The sequence below is a fragment of the Equus quagga genome, chromosome 4 (assembly GCF_021613505.1).
Source record: "Equus quagga isolate Etosha38 chromosome 4, UCLA_HA_Equagga_1.0, whole genome shotgun sequence".
Taxonomy (NCBI): domain Eukaryota; kingdom Metazoa; phylum Chordata; class Mammalia; order Perissodactyla; family Equidae; genus Equus; species Equus quagga.
The window spans coordinates 68,475,379-68,495,304 of NC_060270.1; positions in this window are offsets into that span (position 1 = coordinate 68,475,379).

Genomic DNA, 19,926 nt, shown 5'->3' on the forward strand with positions numbered 1-19,926 from the left:
TCCATCACTGCTTAGATGGAATCATTTGTTCTTGTAGTTCCAATAATAGTAGGTCCAAAAAGCTCCACTGATCCTTTACTCCCCCTGACATTGTTGTCCACAGCCATGTCTAATTGATAAATTAGCCTAATAAACATAATAAAAATAGAGAAGATGAAACACTACCACATAAATATGGTCATTTGCCATATTCTTACCATGTTTCAAGCTGTCTAATAAATTCTCAGTATTCACAATCTCTAATCTTTGCAGAAGCCCCTAACGTTAGACACTATTACTCATTCCCACTGTACAAGTAAGTAGATCAATATATGGAGAGTTTAAATAATAGCCATAGAGTTTTAATGCTCCTGGGTCATAACCCATATTAGAGCCAGATTAATCTAAAATCAAAATCTTTAATCTGAATTTTTTTTTATCTTTTCTCTCCCTCTGGAAATAAACTGTCCAAGTAACAGAATGAATAAAAATTGAGTCAAAAAGAGCCCACTTTCCTATTTCCTGCCTAGTGATCCCTTTGGTCCATGTTGAGTCACCAGAGGTCAGAGCTACAAGCTGATTTTCATAGTTTATGTTAGGAGCTAGTGAGCTTTGTACATTAGGTGACTTTTCACAGCACTCCTCAGCCATGAAAGTCTGGATCCATCCTTGAATGAAGTTTGAAATTGTAGTTAGATCTCCAGATGAATGTGTTGAACAATAGCAGATTAATTTCCCTCAAACAATTAAAAATATCAGCCACAAACTTCACTAGTTAATTGGAATAATTGAGTAATGCCTCTGACCTTCTTCAGGTATTTATAATTTAGTAAATTGTAAATATCATGTGTGTTTTGTTAAAAACATGTCAATTAGAGGAGGCTTAGGTAATGTAACTTTTCTGAAAATCATTATGACATTCCAGCAGGCTACAATTCCTCCAAGTAAATAAAATTCTATCTTTGCAGATAAATTGACCTTTTTAAGAAAACATTTTTTTAACCATTCATGTTACAGAGAAAAAGTAAATATTGATCAATTTACAAGAATTTATTGAGAATTTGAAGAATTGTGCTACAAGTGAAGGGTACATTAGATATATGGTTCTGGTTAACTTACAAAAATAAAACCAGTATACACACATAAAAAAAGAAAACTACTACATAAATACATATTATAATTCCTTAAATACTTCAGCTAAAATAGTATAGTAGTAACAGAGGAGGACCAATAATCAGGAAACTTGTATTTGTTTGAGGCTTCTTCGCTTCCACCCCTTAAATGTTGACATGCTTTCAGGCATTGTGCTTTTACCCTTTTCTCATTTTACACTCGCCATCTCCTATGAATGAAGTCAAATACAATGATGCCAGCACATCTATTGCTGGCCCTGATGAAACAGCAGGAGTGCCAGACTAAGAAACTCTTAGCCAAGGTTGGAATACGATAGTTTATCCAGCTTTGTCAGTGAAGCAGTGAGCCAGTGAACCACACCATCAATCACCTCCACCCATCACATGTCTCATCCACTCATCCATGACATGTGAATTGAGCTATGCCCTAACATGTTCCTAGGCAACCTCTGTAACCCTGTTGCTATAGATTCAAAAGACTGGTTCTAATTTCTTCAAGATATCCTCTGTATAGTTAAGAACACAATAGGTTTCTTTAAATGAAGGAGTCTTCATTTTTGTGAAAATTTTATTTATGACATTAACTTTACATGTGGTTCAAGTTCACAAGTAGAATTTTTCAACAACAACAACCTATCAGTATTATCACTTCAATTATCATTCATATGCTTATGATTCAGAAATTCGTATCTCCAAATTACAGCTCTGTTCTGATCTCCTTTTGAGATAACGCATCTAATTCCTCTTTATATCTTACCTTTGTGGCACACAGTAGGTGCCTGGTAAAACAATGAATAAATGATTAGTTTTAGCTAACTATGTGACGTTGGGCTAGTCCATCAATTTTTTAACCTGATTCCCTCATCTGAAATATAATAGAATTAGACTAGCTCATTCCTATGAGTTCTTCCACATTTAACATCTAGTAATTCTAGTTGCAAATAATCAAATATTTAGTAACTTTTATGTCAAATATTCATATGATATAATACACTTCTTCATACTATCAGGATTATTGTATACCTTAGCTAATGATAAAATATTAAGTCCTAAAATAATGTGAAGGAATCAATGCTAAACATTTTAATAATTCTCAGTTAAATAATAACAAGAGGTACAAACTATTGTCAGAGGCATTCTCTGAGATTCTTCTACTCAGCTAAGAACTTCATGACTCTTTGGGGCTTGGCAGTAATGTTTTCTACCACACTGAGGATAAAAATTGCTAACATCACATGTTGAGTTATTAGACCATTGTTGAGAAAACATGCCTCATATTAGAAATGAAAATAGATGTGCTGCAACTTCACTCTCTGAGGAGTTTTATAAATGGATTTGAAAATGACTTTGTCAAGTTTAATAGACTCTGTTCATTTATGAGAAAGAGTTCAGTTGCCTATAGACCTTTCTACTTTACTATCACTCAATGGCCTATGGTCAGTTTCCTTCTGCTTCATTCACTCATTCTATCATCACAGAAACAGATAAAGGAGTAATAAAAAAAAAAGGCATCATTGTAATGCCTACTAAAGGCATATTTTAATCGCTTTACTTTCTTATTTATTATTCATATCCACTCCTGCAAGCAATTGCAAAGTACTATTCTAATTCTTAAAGAGATCTCAAGAGAATTATAATCTAGTACAAGAAGTAGCGTACACAAAAACAAATCCAAGGCAGTATATATTTAACGTCACATGAGGGCAAGTATCAATGAGTCTTTTAGGACAGTTAATTGTCAAAATGGGGCAAAATATGGAGAGAAGCCCCTAGAACAGAGTTTCAGATAGTGGAGCGGGTGTTTTCAAGCTATGCTCTCCCTTCCCTTAAGCTAAATTGCAAATAATAATCACTGTATATTGAGAATCTATAAATTATTGTAAGCATGCAAATCTATTAATGTTTTTTTACTATCTATAAGATATAAAGCTAAGCAGGTTAAATATATTATCTCAATTAATCATTGGAAAACTTTTTGAGTGTGAGAAACACTGTTAAATTTGAACACTTCACTTTCCAGTTGTGAAGTTCAGACCTTGCTCTGACGTCCTGCTTAACGATGATGATCATGCTGTTTTCAGACTACACTGGGGGCAGCAAGGGCAGATTCACAGAGACCTGGATTCCAAGCTGGCTCAGCCCCAAATGGACAGGGCTATGTGGTGGTTTAGGGCAGTGACTCTTAGGCTTTGACGTGCCCAGGAGTCACATGGTGAGCTTTTTAATTTCTCTTTTCTGGGCACCAAGCCCAGTGATGTTGCTTCTTCAGTAGGTTGGATTGGGGCTTATGAGTTTATATTTCTGTCATGGCCATAGATGATTCTAAGCTGCTGATTCCAGAATTCCACTTTAGTGAACCCTGGTTTAGTACAGGTTCTGAGGCCAGTCTAGTGAGGTTTGAATCCCAACTCTAGCACTAACTAGCTGTGTGACAATGGGCCTCAGGTTTTTCATCAGTAAAATGGAATTAATGCTAGTTACTACCTCATAGGTTGTTATGAGGAGTCAATGGGTCAATACAGGTAAAGAGCTTACAAAAGTGCCTACTGTGTCCATCACAGGTGGTATTATTACCACCGCCACTGTCATCACTAATGACAACAACAAAAATGCCACCACCACCACCACCACCACCACCATAGGTCATTTAAAAGAGAGTTAAGTCATCAAAGAATGTCCTGAGCTTAGGCGGACAGGCAAGAAACTAAAAAAGAGAAGGACACAAAGCCAGCTATAAAGTAAACCATCTCTAAAGAGCTTTGGTGTTTGATCAAAACAGAATATCAAGGGCATGGATGCAGTATAGTGACAGAAAAGGAATCTTTACATATCCTGCATGTTACTGATTCAACTTCACAAAACAAATATATCAGGTGTTCCCTGAAGGCAGGACTACATTTGTGTTATCTTCAAATTCCAACTCTCCATAAAAAGCCTGATACAGAATTAGTGCTCATTTATTGATTAAACAAGCCAAAAATCTCTAACTTTGGAAAGTCACTTTACCACTCAATTTGCAATTCCATTAAATAAGGAAAATGTTTGTTTAAAATCCACACACACACACATACACCCACAAATCTCTTGGAGATGTTGCTTTCTCCACAGTATAGATAAAATTCCAGAGGCACAGAAAAGTTAAGTAGCTTGCCCTTCAACAAGTAAGAGGTAGGGCCAAGATTAATTGCCCCATCTCACTTTCTTCTGCCAAATGTGGCCTAAACGTGGGAGTAGAGATAATTATATATTAATTTTTCTTTGTAATAATGGTGTTTGTACTAGGAGATAATACAATTTATAGTGTATAAATCAATGTATTTTTAAAAAACTTTCTGAAACTATCTTCTCTTTATTCCCTCTGCCTAACTGAGCCATTATCAGTGAAGAATCTTGCTGTAGAAAATGTTAAAAGAGTCATAAAGATGGAAAGTTTAAACAATTGTTAATTAAAAATTGTTGAAAGAGTGGAGCATGTCTTAAGACTGGCAGTTAATCTATATGTTTTTGGCTATCTTAAGAAAATGGAAACCTGAATCTTTTGTGGAGGTTCTGGACCTGTCTGAAGAATGGAGACCCAGCGGAGGCCTAAATAAGTGATACACCCCTGTGAATTCTTCTCACTCTAGCTTTCTCTGAGATCCTGGTAATTCTTCATAGTCTATAACATAGATATAGATGTAGTTATAAACATAGAAATTCCTTTTTAAATGAATTTCTTTTTCTTCTTTCCATTTATTTCAGGAAAACTTCAGCTTTAGTATTCCTTAAATTAATTTAGGTGCATTGATTTTTTTTGTAAGTATTCATCATATCCTATATAAAATATGTCTTCTCTTTTCCCACATTATAAGCCAAAAAGATCTCCCATGAAGTATATCGGATAGCAGACTCGGGAGCTGTAAGTGACCTGACAATCTCAGTCCTGTGTCATCACTTAAATGACACCACGTGTACTCTTTCCTGCTGCCTATGTGAGCTGCATGTCATGCCTGTAGTTTACGTGCACTATCCCCACAACTTGTCTACTTTGGAAGACATTGCCTTTCCTTTGCAAATGACAGAATTGCATTGCAGAGAATTTAAATAAGGTGACATATAATGTCCAGTCTTGGACTGAACAAATAGTGTCTAACTTCTCAGTCTCTGATCTTTCCAGTATATCAAACAATAACTCATTCAAGGTCCATAACAGTCATTTAATTCTTTCAGGCCAGTGAGTTAACACCAGAGCTACAATTAGGAGGCTGTGTTTCAGCTACTCACTGCAACCAAGCAAAAATCTAAGAATTGGATGCATATTTTTCACAACTCCTTTTTAAATTCATTCCAAAAAGTAAGTACTTCAGACCCAAAAATTTCCTTTTTTGAGGCTTCTATACACTCTTTCCTGTCAAAGGGCTGCTTTCCACTCTGATCTCTAAGGGCTTGTTTGCCTTGATGACACCTCATCTGAGTCACCTAAACCATTTATCTGTGACTCTCTCTTCTCATTTGGTCATAGAGAAAGGCCTGTCATCTTTCAGTCTTTAAGTTATCTTGCATTTCAGTGTTCCTGACTTTTCAGAAATTATTACCTCAACCAAATGTAGCATGATCTAAGATTCCTCTGAACTCTGTGTCAAAACTGAACTTGGGTTATATACAGATAGCTTCCCAAGGCTTGAAATGGGGTGGTTTGGGAGAAATTCACACCAAAGAGCAAGGAAAATTATTTGAGTTCAAAAGGCTAATTTAGTGGTAGGACTGAAATTCTAGACTGTTGACTCTCAATTCAACATTCTTTCCTGAGTCGGTGCCATGTATCTAAGTAATTAAATTTTGTTTCCATTATCCCACTACACCAATTGTTGGCATGCTCTCATTACATCCAAAGAAGATTCTCAATGCATGACTTTTTAATAAATGTGTGTAGTAATAAATGGAAATGAATGAATGACATGGAGAGCATGGAATGAGGGCATTAGTACTGCAAATCCACTGATGTGCACACATAGTCCCAGTCCTGTGATAACGACCATGGCCTTCACATCCCTGGAAACATAAGATGCTGTCCTTGTTTAGCAATGCCATCCTTTGAGTCCTACAAATGGTCAGATGTCTTCGAGCTAATCTGTAGACAGTTGTAGAAAACACCTAAGATCTTTTTGCTTTTCTTTTGTCTTTTATATACAGATGGGTATAGATGTTAAAAATCATATCTTTCCTTCATGTTTATGCATTTTTCCATTTTATCTAAAAAAATTATGAAAATAAATAAAGACCAACCAGATGATACCAAGCAAAGGTTATTTATTCAGAGCTTTCTACAGTAAGGGAGTCAGCCACCATCACTTGTGTGTTGCCAGAGGCCCAAAGGAAGGCAGAAGGGAGGGAAAGTTTTATAGCAGAAAAACAGAAAGCTTCAAGTGTTCTCTGACTGGAGGCTATTGTCATGGGGAAGTGGTTGAGAGCTAACTAAAAACAAGGCATTTTATGTGGTTATGTGATTGGTTAGAGTGCGTATTGGACAATTTCTTCTTGGTCCTAAGTTGGAACTGAAGGCAAAAATTAGAGACGCTGTCAACTATTAATTAAGTTCTGGCCATATTGAGCCAATTGTTACAGGAGTTATTGTTTGGCTTCCTGGATTATTACTAGACAGAGTACTCTGACTTCCCACAATTCTGACTTGTGGGTAGTAGGCTGTTGTTTGGGGCTGGTTACTGCAGGTAATGGGTTGGTTTCCTGGGCTGTTTGCTGCAAGCTGTGGGTCGAAGTTCTATTTTTGTAAATGGTCTATCCATTGTCTATTGTATATTTAGTTCCTCAGAATGGACTTATTGAATATTTAGAACGTTTTTGAATTTTTGTTTCATTGCTTTTAAAATTGGTCCCTAGAGTAATGTTAGCTTCATAAGATGCCCCTCCTTTTTACTTCCCCTTTTAACAACTAAAATTTGGCATCCCTCTGTGAACAAAAGTGCCTCTGTGGGCGTTGTGGAATCCAGCACCATATACCAAGAGACCAGAAAGTAGTCTCACCAACCTGTGCATTTGGTAAAGGCAGATAGACCTCAGTACAAGCTGTATAACTAGCAGGAGCCTGTGAACCAGCCTCAGCCCCTCATGGTTACAGCTGAGGAACACCTAGAGAGCACCTACTTTCACAGTGAACCACGGTCAAGAAAGCCTTTGTTGAAATCCAAGTTTACTGAAGAGAGATTCCAGAACTCCATTGGACCAAAAAATAAGATATAATTTTGGATGGCTTGGAGAGGGTAACGAGAACTTTGCCAGAACCACCCCTCCCTTAAAGCAGCATAGTGTGGGGCTGAACTAGAGGGTGGAAACTCCTCCAGTGGGGGAAAGGGAGAGCCATGAGAGGGTGCCAGCTATGCAGGACGACACTAAAGAAAATGTTTTTCTCCCACATCACCCAGAGTGTGAGGTGAGACCTGCATGACTGATGGAAGAGAAGAGATTGGGAAAGAGGCTGATAAGAATATCAAAAGGCATTAAAGGGACATGGTTCCTGCCTAACTGTGTTCAGGACTTTAGCGAGAAGCCCACCCTTGAGCTATTGGGAAAACTTAACCTGGAGATTTCCCCACTGGCCCACAGGCATACCCAACACCTCCCACTCGTTGGCTGGCTCCTTGTGCATGGTGACCAGGGCAGCAGCAAGAGCAAGCTCTCTTGTAGATGAGGAGTATGCTCAGAAAGCAGGCCAGAGTCTATAGATAGAAGAGAAATCATAAAATTGAGTTGTATCTACACCATCAGGAAAACAAAAGAGAGGTTTCCAGTAGCTGGCTTGATGAATTGTAAAATTGAGAGAAGACATAAAAGTTTAAGAATTATTTCATAAGAGGGAACAAGAAGCATGGAGCAGGTGCATCCATACAAGCTCAGAAAAAGTCCCAGATAATGTCACTAGATGATACACAGTTTCACTCAGGATTTTATTTTTTTCTTTTAGGTGTGTCTTGGGAATCCAAGAGTTTATTCCCTGAAGTTTGGTGTCATAAGGGTCAGTTAGCAGTACCTGATAGGACCCTTTCCAGTGAGGTTGAAGATAGTCCTTTTGGAGGTGTCTTTTCCAATAGACAAAATATTCAGATTGCAAAGTGTGATACTTAAAGATCTCTCCCTCCCAAGACTGTGCTGTGAATATTGCTCTACCAAAACATGACTATTTTTGATAGAAGCAATTAGTCCTTTGCAATACTGGAGTATATCTCCTTTCATCAACTGAGAGTTGAAAGAGGCAGGAACCAAATGCATTGGGAATCCTGTGACTATGGGAAAGGGTGAGAGTTTCTGAGTTCCAAAGAATGTGAATCTGAGATTTACAGGGACCAGTGACAATGCCTTTGGCCAAGGTATTTGGACCTCTACAAATTTTGCCAAATGAATCTTAATAATGTCATTAGCATATTCAACTAAACCAGAGGATTGCGAGTGGTAAGTACAGTGAAAGTGTTATAAAAACAGTCAAATAGTGCAGACTTGTCAAAGTACCTGACCAGTAAAATGAGTTCCTTGATCACTATGAAGCTCGAGAGTAGTTTCCCAGGTAGAAATAATCCTTTGCAAAAGAACTTTAGCCACAAAAGAGGTAGCAGCCTGTCTGCAAGGGAAGGCTTCAGTCCAGTGAAAAAACATACAAACCATGACTAAAACATATTTATATCCACGAGACAGGGGAATTTGCACAAAATACATTTGCCAAGACTCAAATGTTTTTTTAGGCAGTTTAAAATGTCCAGGAGCAGTGCAGACAAGCTTCCATGGATTGCATTTTGCACAAATGTGACAAGTGAAGTCAGCACTTTTTTGTGGCCTTGTTAATATTTCCCCAAAAATATTGATTCATGATTGCCATCATTTTGTCAGGAAACCAATGGTTTAATGCATGTAGAGTAGTTAGGAGTGGCAATTTTAGAATCTCTTATGGGACTGGGAGGTTATTTGATCTGAAGCAGAGCTTTCTCTTTTTATCAAACCAACAATTGTTGAATTTTCACTCTTGTTTTTCTTTTTCTGAGGCTAATTGTTGGGGTTCACTAGCCAGTTTTTCTGTTATCATTTGGAGAAGTATCCCTTTGGACCATGATAGGGGCTTGATTGCTGTTAGATCTATAGGGGCTATATTCCTTGAAGAAATATCAGCTTCCAAAGAGTCAAATTTAGGATCCCCTAGGATATTAATAACATCTAAAGTAGCAAGTAAAAATATAGCTTCCAATAATCCCTGAATATAGAGGCTATTTTTAATTTTATTTCTACTGGAAATGAGAAAGCCACTCTGCTTCCACAACATTCCAAAATCATGAGCTACTCCAAAAGCATACCTATTATCAGTACAGATATTGGCAGTTTTGCCCTTGGCTAAAGTACTAGCCTGTGTAGGAGCGTATAATTCAGCCTGTTGGGCTGAAGTAGCCATAGGTAAAAGTGCTGCTTCAATGATGTCAAAAAGAGTTGCAAAAGCATACCCAGCATAGCATTTGCCATTGTAACTCTTTAAATAAGAACCATCAGGAAACCATGAGAAGTGGACATCAGCCAAAAGAGTTTCCCGCAAATCATCACAAGAGGTTAGGAGGTGATCTATCAGTGTTAAACAGTCATGAGAGACTTCATTGGTAATAGAGGAGAGAAGAGTGGCAGGGTTAAGGTCATTACAACATAAAAGAGTTATGTGAGGAGTAGTTAACAAAAGGATTTCACAGGAGGTGACATGGCTGACTGAAATATGTTGAGTGTGATGGGAATTCAGGAGGGCTTCTACTGCATGAGGTGCAAAGATGGTTAAAGTGTATCTTACAACAATTTCCTATGTGGCTTTAACCAGAATGGCAGCAGCAATAATGACTCTAAGGCAAAGCGGCTAGACTCATGCCACCGGATCCAGTTGCTGGCTATAATACCATGTGGGTCAACGGTGTTCCACATGTTTTTAGGTGAGTGTCCCAAGTGCATTCCCTTCCTTTTCATATACAAAAAGGAAAAAGGGAATATGATAACTGGAATGTCCAAGTCCAAGAGCAAGTGTGTTCATCAAATTCTCCTTTAAGGCCTTAAAGGCTATGTCATCCCGTTCTTCTTATAAAATTGAGTTGGGGTTGTTCTTCTTTAATAAAATATATAGAGGTTTGGCGATAAGAGAGAAACTTGAAGTCCAATTTCAGCAATAACCAACTAGCTCAGGAAAATTTCACAGTTGATGATTAGTTTGGGTTTTGGGAAACTTAGGACACTATGAAAACTATCTGGATCTAGGTTTAGCCTTTGTTCTGATATCAGATTCCTTGAGTATTAAACCTGGGTTTGGGCAAATTGCAATTTTTCTTTGAAAATTTTATGTTCCTTTAAAGCTAAAAGCTTTAGCAAGTGAGATGCTATCTTCCTGTGAGGAAGCTTGAGAAGGAAAACAAAGAAACAAGTCATCCACATACTGGAACAAAGTAGAATGCCTAGGGGACTTTATATCATCTGGATCAACCTTTAGGATATTTTAAAAATAAGGACTCTCAGTTAAACCCTGAGGCATTACTGTTTAGGTCAATTGTCTTCCTGCCCAAGTGCAAGCAAAAATGTATTGACTAGCTTCATCAACTGGAATGTTAAAGAATACACTGCATAAATCAGTTACAGTAAAGAATGTGCTTCCAGTGGGAATGGATGTCAGTAGTGTATGAGGATTACAAACAATAGGATTTTGAAGGATAGCATTGTTGTTTATTGCTCAGAAGTCCTGGATAAACTTCCACCCTTGGCCCTTGGGTTTTCCCACAGGTAAAATAGGAGTATTACAGGTATTAATAGAAGCCCTCTATTATGAGCTTTATACCATGAAGGATTCTTTACTTATAGAGTATTGACTAATTCTGGGGAGAGGTTTTGAGGGATCTACTTGAATCTTGATGAGAAGTTACTGTGAATTTTACCAATATTGGTACAATATTTTTCCCATAAGGAAGTTGGTAACTGATTCAATAGGGACAAATAATCACTGTTTCCAGAATCAGCTCTAGTACGGTCAGATATGGAGCAAATAAAAGGTGTCAAAGCATCATTTAATTCACCTAGTTGGCTGTTGTGATGGCTTCTATCAAATTATAGAATTATTTCCCCCTTTCCGGAAAAAAAAAATTCTGGCATGATTCTTTTCCAAGAAGATTTGGCCTACTTGATGGATAGGGGCAGAGGAACTAAGGAGAAAAGGGTGTGTATTTCTCAAAGGGCCTAAACAAAAGGGAATAGATTCAGAGACATAAGCCTTTTGAGATTTACCAGAAATCCCCAAGATTTGAACAGTTCTAGTACTTCGAGGAAGGGACTGCTTATAGTAGTGGGATTGAGCACTGAGATTGTGGCTCCCATGTCAGTTAGGACAGAAAGAGATTCATCTCCAATTTGGAGAAATGTTTCTCAAGGCCAATTAAAAGGGAGGATTAGAAAGAGCCCCTGTAGTTCCTGGGAGCCACATCATTGAGAATTAGGAGGATGGTGGAAAGTCTAGTTAGAGGGCTGAAGGCACTTGTGCTTAAAGTTTTATCAATCTCTTTTCCAATGCCCTGGCCCTTTGAAACAATAGCAGAAACTAGGTTTTTGGTTTTGTTTAGAGGTCTCTGTTTGCTGGAGCTGAAGATTAAGACTTTTAGTGGTCTTTCTTTTAGGTGACTCATACAGAGTTAGTATGCCAGATTAATTAAATCTAGACTGGACATAATTTTCCAATCCATCCTGGTTCTTTTTACTTGAAGGAACAGCTCCCATTTCAGTCCATTAATAAATATGGAGTTAAAAGCTACCCTGGCGGAATAAAAATTTGGAGGAAGACCAGAATTTTCTTTAAAAACAACCTGAAGTTGATTATAATAATCACAAAAAGATTCATCAGATTTTTGTATGTAAGCCTAAATTTTACTCCAATAAATAACCTTTGAAAAAGCCCTAGAAATTGCCTGATGAAGTGGCCTAGTAATTGCTTGAGCCTGATCATACAATAGGTCTGCAGGTATGATCTAATTCTAGACACTTTTCAAGATTTTCCCAATTAGCAGTTTTTATCCAGTGCTGGGCTTGGCCCTCACTGACAAGCACATGAACTAGCTGATAGAAGTCAGAGAAGCCAGATTGATAAATTTGACTATATTAAATTCCTCAGCAAATCCATGAAGATATTTGATTACTTAGGAAAAATCTTTGACTATGACTCACAGTTCAGGTTTAGTCCAGGGAATATAAAAAATTAAAAGTTTAGCCTTTGGAACCTCAGAAGGCTTAGTTTTAAATGAATATGTTCTGACAGGTCTAGAGCAAGAGGGAGTGGAAGAAGGTTCACTTTGGTGGAGAAGGGTAAGTTTGGTGACAGTATGGGGAAACTGAGGGTATAGGGATGTAGGCAGTATATAAAAGAAAAAGGAAGATGGCACCAAAGATGGACCTGAGCATGAGGAGCCAAGGAAGAGTAACAAGATGGTGCCAAAGGAGAGGAACATGAGGCTTTGGAAGCCATTTTGTCTTTAATTGTTTGTTCACCTCAGTTAACCTTAAACCTTATTTTGCAAAGTGGCGATTTTAGACTCCTGGTAACATTTGGAGCATTAAAATATCAATCAAAGTAGGCATTCTATTCAATTTTGGGATTTTAAGAGCTATAGTTGGCCAGTGGATTTTAAAAATGTAAGCTTAAGAAGTTCAAAAGTCTCCCTCAATGGCCATTGGTGTTCCAAATTACTTTTGGTTAAAGTGGTCCATTTAATTAGAAATGTGCATGAGGAAGCACCATGACTTTTAAACATAAAATAGATTGAGGTTCCTTTAGGTAAGACACCCTCAAAATAGTTAGTTAACTGTGATTCCATTTCTTAGAGATCTTTCTCTAGAAGAAAAGTATAATTCTCAAACAGCCTGAAGGCCAAATATCAGCCAGTTCCAATAGGAACAGTCTGATTTCAATAAAATGGACCAAAGATTTAATCAATGTAGTTCCATTGGAACAGTCCAATTCCAAAGGGAATCAGCTGAAGACTGATCAGTGCAGTTCCAATGGCATAGAAGGCTTCCAAGAGAGTCAGGCCAAAGTGCCAGCCCAGTTTCAAGTAGTAACTGTCCAGTTTCAAAGGAATTGGACTGAAAGTTTAGCACAGTCCAGTAGAAACAGCCTGATTTCTAAGAACCAGGCCAAAGTGCCAACCGAGTACTCACGGACAATGGCATAACACAAAAACATAAAGCCTTAAAATGCATCTCAGGTATCTTTATGTCTTTGTGTTTTCAAGTTCTTTGGATAAATACCCAGCAGTGGGATAGCTGGATCATATGGTAGATCTATCCTTAATTTTCTGAGGATACTCCATACTGCTTTCCATAGTGGTTGCACCAGTTTGCACTCCCACCAGCAGTGACCAAGGGTTCCCTTCTCTCCACATCCTCTCCAACAGCTGTTGTTTCCTGTCTTGTTAATTATAGCCATTCTGACCAGAGTGAGGTGGTACCTCATCGTACCACATGATCTCACTCATAAGTAGAAGACAAAAACCACGACAAACAAAAACATAGCATTGGAGATTGGATTGGTGGTTACCATAGGGGAAGGGGGAAGTGAGGAGGGCAAAAGGGGTGATTAGGCTCACATGTGAGGGGATGGACTATAATTAGTTTTCAAGTGGTGCACATGATGTAATCTACACAGAATTCAAAATATATTATGGTGTACATCCAAAAATAAAAAAACAAATAAATAAATAAATGCATCTCAAATAAAGCCTGTAGAGTCCCAAATGCAAAGAGGGAAGAAACTCAGATCCAGGAGAAAAGACTGACCCTCAAACTCCAGGGGTGGCAAGAAAAACACCCATTGTTCACCAGTCTAGGAGTTGTAGGGGGTCTTCTTTGGATCCTCATATGCCTTCAAAATGTTGACATTAAACAAACAGACAGCTAGTTATTTTTCCAGAAAAAAAAAGGATTTATTTTGCATCAGCAAAGAATTGCAATTGAGTCTACAACCATGGCAAGCCACATGCAAGTCCTGAACAATAAGGGGAAAAGAAGCTCTTTTTTAAAGAGAAAGAGGAAGTTGGATCGCCATTGTAAACAAAAAGTTCATTGGAGGAATTGAGAGTTTGAAGTATAGTGGCTTTTTATTGGCTGAGTTGTGACAGTCTCTTATCGGCTGAGCTTCCTGCTGGTCAAAAAGAGGAAGCTGTTCTTCTTCCAGTTGGGACCTGCTATTAACATACGATATGAGACCTCCCTCTTTTGCCCTCCTAATTCCATTTTAATGAGTTCTCTGTTCATTAATTTCTGCAGAACATGAAGAATCAAGGAAACATGTCACCACCAAAATAAAGCAATAATCCTCTAGTAATCACACTCAAAGACACAATTTTTGTGATTTAATGGATAAAGAATTCAAAGTAACTGTTTGAGGAAGCTCAATGAGCCACAAGAAAACAGAGAAAGACAATTCAATGAAATTAAGAAAATAATACATTAACAAAATAAGAAATTTGATAGAGATAGAAACTATATAAAGGAACTAAACAAATTCTGGAGCTGAAGAATTCAATGAATGCAATGAAAAATACAAAAGAGAGCATCAATTTCAAAACCGACTAAACTGAAGATAGAATCAACGAGTAAGAGGATAGAAACTTTGAAACAGTACAGTCAGAAGAGAATAAATGGAAAAAAATGAAGAGTAGAGAAAGCCTACATGATCTATAAGACAAAATTAAAACAATATATATCAGAATCACTGGAGTTCCAGAAAGAGAAAAGAGGGAAATGGGGTCAGAAAGTTTATTTAAAGAAGCAATAGCTTAGAATTTCCCAAACCGGGGGAAAGAATTGAGCGACCAAGTTCACAGTGCTAATAGATCATCCCATTATTTCAATTAAAACAATCTTCTTCAAGTGCATTATAAAGAAACAGTCAAAAATCAAAGACAGATAGAGTATTCTAAAAGCAGCCAAAAAAATATTTGCAACTTTCAAAGGAGTCCCCATTAGGCTATCAGCAAATTTCTCAGTATAAACTTTACAGCCAGGAAAGAGTGGACGATATAGTTGAAGCACAGAAATAAAAAAAAATGCCTGCAAAGAATACACTACTTGGCAAAGTTATCCTTCAGAAAAGAATTGGAAATAAATGCTTTCCCAGATAAATAAAATTGAGAGAGTTCATCACCACCAGACTTGCCTCATAAGAAATTCAGAAAGAAGATTTTCAAGCTGAAATAAAAAGATAACCTAGAAGAAATTAATAAATTCCTAGGAATTATAACTTACTAATAATGAATCCCAAAGAAAGAGAAAATCTGAACAGAACAATTAATAGTAAGGAGGTTGAATCAGTAATCAATAACTTCTCAACAATCAAAAGTCTACGACCAGATGGCTTCGCTGGTGAATTCTAACAAACACTTAAAAAAATTAATACCAATCCCTCTCAAACTCTTCCAAAAAATAGAAGAGCAGGGAATGCTTCCAAACTCATGTTATGAGGCCAGCATCACTTGATACCAGAACCAGACAAAAGCACTACAAAAGAAAATATAAGCAAATAACAAAATATAAGCAAATCAAATTCAATAATATAGTAAAAGGATAATACACTATGATCAAGTGGGATTTATTCCAGGAATGCAATGATGGTTCAACATCTGCAAATCCTCAATATGAAATATCACATTAATGGATTGAAGAATAAAAATCACATGATCATCTCAATAGATGCAGAAAAAGCAGTTGACAAAATTCAGTGTCTATTCATGATAATAACTCTCAACCAGTTGAATATAGAAGGAATATAACTCAACATAATAAAGGCCACATATGACAAGCCCACAGCTAATATTCTCAATGGAGAAAGTTTGTTAGCCTTTCATCATATATTAGAAAGAACAGAAGAGTGTCCACACTCACCACTCTTATGCAGCAGAGTACTGGAAGCCATAGCCAGAACAATGAGCAAGATAAAGAAATTAAATTGATCCAAATAGAAAAGAAAAAGGTAAAAGTGTCATTATTTGTAGATGATGAATTTATATATAGAAAATCCTAAAGATTCCAACAAAAAAACTGTTGGAACTAATCAACGAATTCAGTACAGTTGTTGGACACAAAATCCACATATAGAAATCGGTTTTATTTCTATGCATTAACAATGAAATAAAAAGAAATAAAAAAGCAATCCAATTCAAAATAGCATCAAAAACAATAAACAATAAAATACTTCAGAATATATTTAACCAAGGAAGTGAAAGATCTGTGCAATGAAAACTATAAGACTTTGATGAAAGAAATTGAAGAAGATACACACAAATGGAAAGACATTCCATTTTCATGTACTAGAAGAATTAATATTGTTAAAATGTCCATACTACACAAAGCAATCTACAGATTCAATGTATGTAATTCCTACCAAAATTCTTATGGTATTGTTCACAAAAATAGAAAAGACCAATACTAAAATGTGTATGTAGTCACAAAAGAACCTGAGTAGCCAAAGCAATCTTGAGAAAAAAGAACAAAGTCAAAGTTATTACACTTTCTGATATCAAAATATACTACAAATCTATAGAAATTAAGACAGTTTGGTACTGGCATAAAATTAACACACAGACCAATGGAAAAGAATAGAGAGCCAAGAAATAATCCACTATATATGTGGTCATATATTATTTGAAAAAGATGTCAAGAACACTCAATGAGAAAAGGATAGTCTCTTCAATAATTGATGTTGAGTAAACTAGATAACAATATACAGAAAAATGAAATCAGACTCTTATCTTTTACCACTCACAAAAGATTCATTCAAAATGGATTAAAGAGAAATATAAGACCTGAAACCATGAAACTCCTAGAAGAAAATATAGGGAAAGTCTCCTTGACATTGATCTTGGCAGTTAGTTTTTGCATGAAACCAAAAACACAAGCAACAAAAGTAAAAATCATCAAGAGGTGCTATATCAAACTAAAAGGCTTCTGCACAGCCTATGAAAGAATCAACAAAATGAAAAGGCAAACTATATAATGGAAGAAAATATTTGCAAATCATATATCAGGTAAGTAGTTACTATCCAAAATATATAAAGAATTCACACAACTCAATTAAAAAATCCAATTAAAAGACAAGCAGGGAGTGACATCAGCATCATGGTGGAGTGAACTTTCCCAGTAATCTCTCCCCTCAACCACACCATGAAAAATGCATTTATACTCCAACAGAGGACATCCAAACACAACACAAAAGATGTCTGAGAGACCCACTCAGCCATATGACAGAGGGTGGAGAGGCTTGACTCTGCTCAGAGGAGGTGGAATGGGGTAAGAGAAAACTTTGCTTCCTCCCCAAAAGACTGGGATCCAGGACAGCGGGCAGCCTCTGAGAGGGAAGGAACAGGGGAGAGGACATTCATTCACAGGAATATCAAAGATCTCCAAAGGCCCTCACAGCCTAGGGGAAGGCCCCTACCAAGGTGAAAGCTAATGCAGGGAAGACCTCCTCAAGTCAACACCCCAGGAAAGCAGATAGTGAGGGTAGAGTGAGAAAACCCTGAGAGCACACAGAAGAAAGGACCCCTCCCGCCTACCCCCCTACCCACCCAGTGCAGGCTCCAATGCCTGGGATCCTGAAAGAATGCAGAGGGCTCAGAATATGTGGCTCTTGACACCCACCCAGTGCCAATAGGCAGTAACTGTGATCAAATAATAGTACTATGTGCAGAAACAGGGCCATGCCTTCCAGCAGTATAAAAAATTATATTAAATCTCCAACCCAGAGAGAAAATTACAAGTACCCAAAAATCAGTCCTGAAGACAGAGATATATGTAATCTAAAGATAGAGAATTGAAAACAGCTATCATCAAAAAACTCAACAACTTAAAAGAAAATATAGAGAAACAGTTCAATGAGTTCAGGAGCTACTTCACAAACCAGATTGAAACTATAAAGAAGATTCAATCAGAAATATTGGAGATGAAAGACACAATGGGAGAGATAAAACAAAATATGGATTCCCTGAACACTTGAGCGGACATCATAAAGGAGCGAATCACCATATCGAGGATAGACATGTTGAAATGCTCCAGATAGAGGAGGAGAGAGATCTAAGACTAAAAAGAAATGAAAAAAGTCTCTCTGACATATACAACTCAGTTAGGAAATGCAAAATAAGAGTTACAGACATTTAAGTGGGTGGAGAAAGGGAGAATGGAGCAGAAAGCTTGTTCAAAGAAATAATGGCAGGGAACCTTCCAAACCTAGGGAAGGGAATGGAAATCTATGTGGAAGAGGTTATCAGATCTAAATGTTTCAATGTAAAAAAACCTACTGTAAAGCATATAGTAGTGAAACTGGCAAAAATGGATGACAAAGAAAAAATACTAAGGGCAGTAAGGGAGAAGAAAATTACCTACAAAGGAACCCCTATCAGGCTTTCAGTGTATTTCTCTGCAAACATATTACAGGCTAGGAGAGACTGGAATTACATCTTCAAATCTTCGAAGGACAAAACTTTCAGCCAAGAATACTCTATCCAGCAAAAATATCCTTCATATATGATGGAGAAATAAAATCTTTCTCAGGTAAACAAAATCTAAGGGAGTTTGTAGCCACAAGACTCCCTCTACAAGAAATCCTCAAGAAGGCTCTCATACCTTGGGGAAAAAAGGGAGAAAGTGGTTACAAATCATAGAGTAAGGGGACAAATAGGTAGACAAAACCAGAAATTTGTAGCTATATATCAGACCAGGTTAGCAAATATTCAAGAATAGTATTAAAAATAAAGGGAAGGAAAACACCAGAAATAAAGATAATCTTGTCATTTTAACCACAAACTCACAACACAAGATGGAATAAGAAGTGAGTAAAACAACTAAGGAGGGGAAGAAGAAAGGGATTAAATTGGTTTAGTCTAAAGAAACAAGAGGCCAGCAGAAAATGAACTACCTTATCTATGAGATTTTGAATACAAACCTCATGGTAACCACTAAACAAAAAAGCAGAACAGAGACACAAATGATAAATAAGGAAGAAACTAAGAAACATAGCATAACAATCTACATAACTCAATTGGTAGACCAAAATACATGAGATGGGAAACAAAGGAAATGCAGGTGAACTAGAAAATGAGTGGTAAAATGGCAGCATTAAGCCCTCATACATCAATAATCACCCTAAATGTAAATGGATTGAATTCTCCAATAAAAGGACAGAGAGTGGTGAGCTGGATTCAAGAACAAGACTCAACAATATGCTGCCCCCAGGAAACACACCTCAGCTCCAATGACAAAGATAGGCTCAGAGTGAAGGGATGGAAGACAATACTCTAAGCTAACAGCAAACAAAATAAAGCAGGTGTTGCAATATTTATATCAGACAAAGTAGAAATCAAGATAAGACAGGTAAAGAGAGACAAAAAGGGAAACTATATAATGATTTAAGGAATGCTCTACCAAGAAGACATAACACTTATAAATATCTATGCACACAACACAGGAGCACCAAAGTACATGAAGCAACTATTAACAAACCTAAATGAAGATATTAATAATAACACAATAATAGTAAGGGACCTCAACACTCCACTTACATCAATAGAGAGATCACCCAGACAGAAAATCAACAAGGAAATAGTATAATTAAATGAAAAGGTAGACCAGTTGGATTTAATAGACATATACAGAACACTCCAAAAACAGCAGAATACACGTTCTTCTCAAGTGTGCATGAAACATTTTCAAGGATAGACCATATGTTGGGAAACAAGGCAAGCTTCAATAAGTTTACAAAAAATTAAAATAATAACAAACA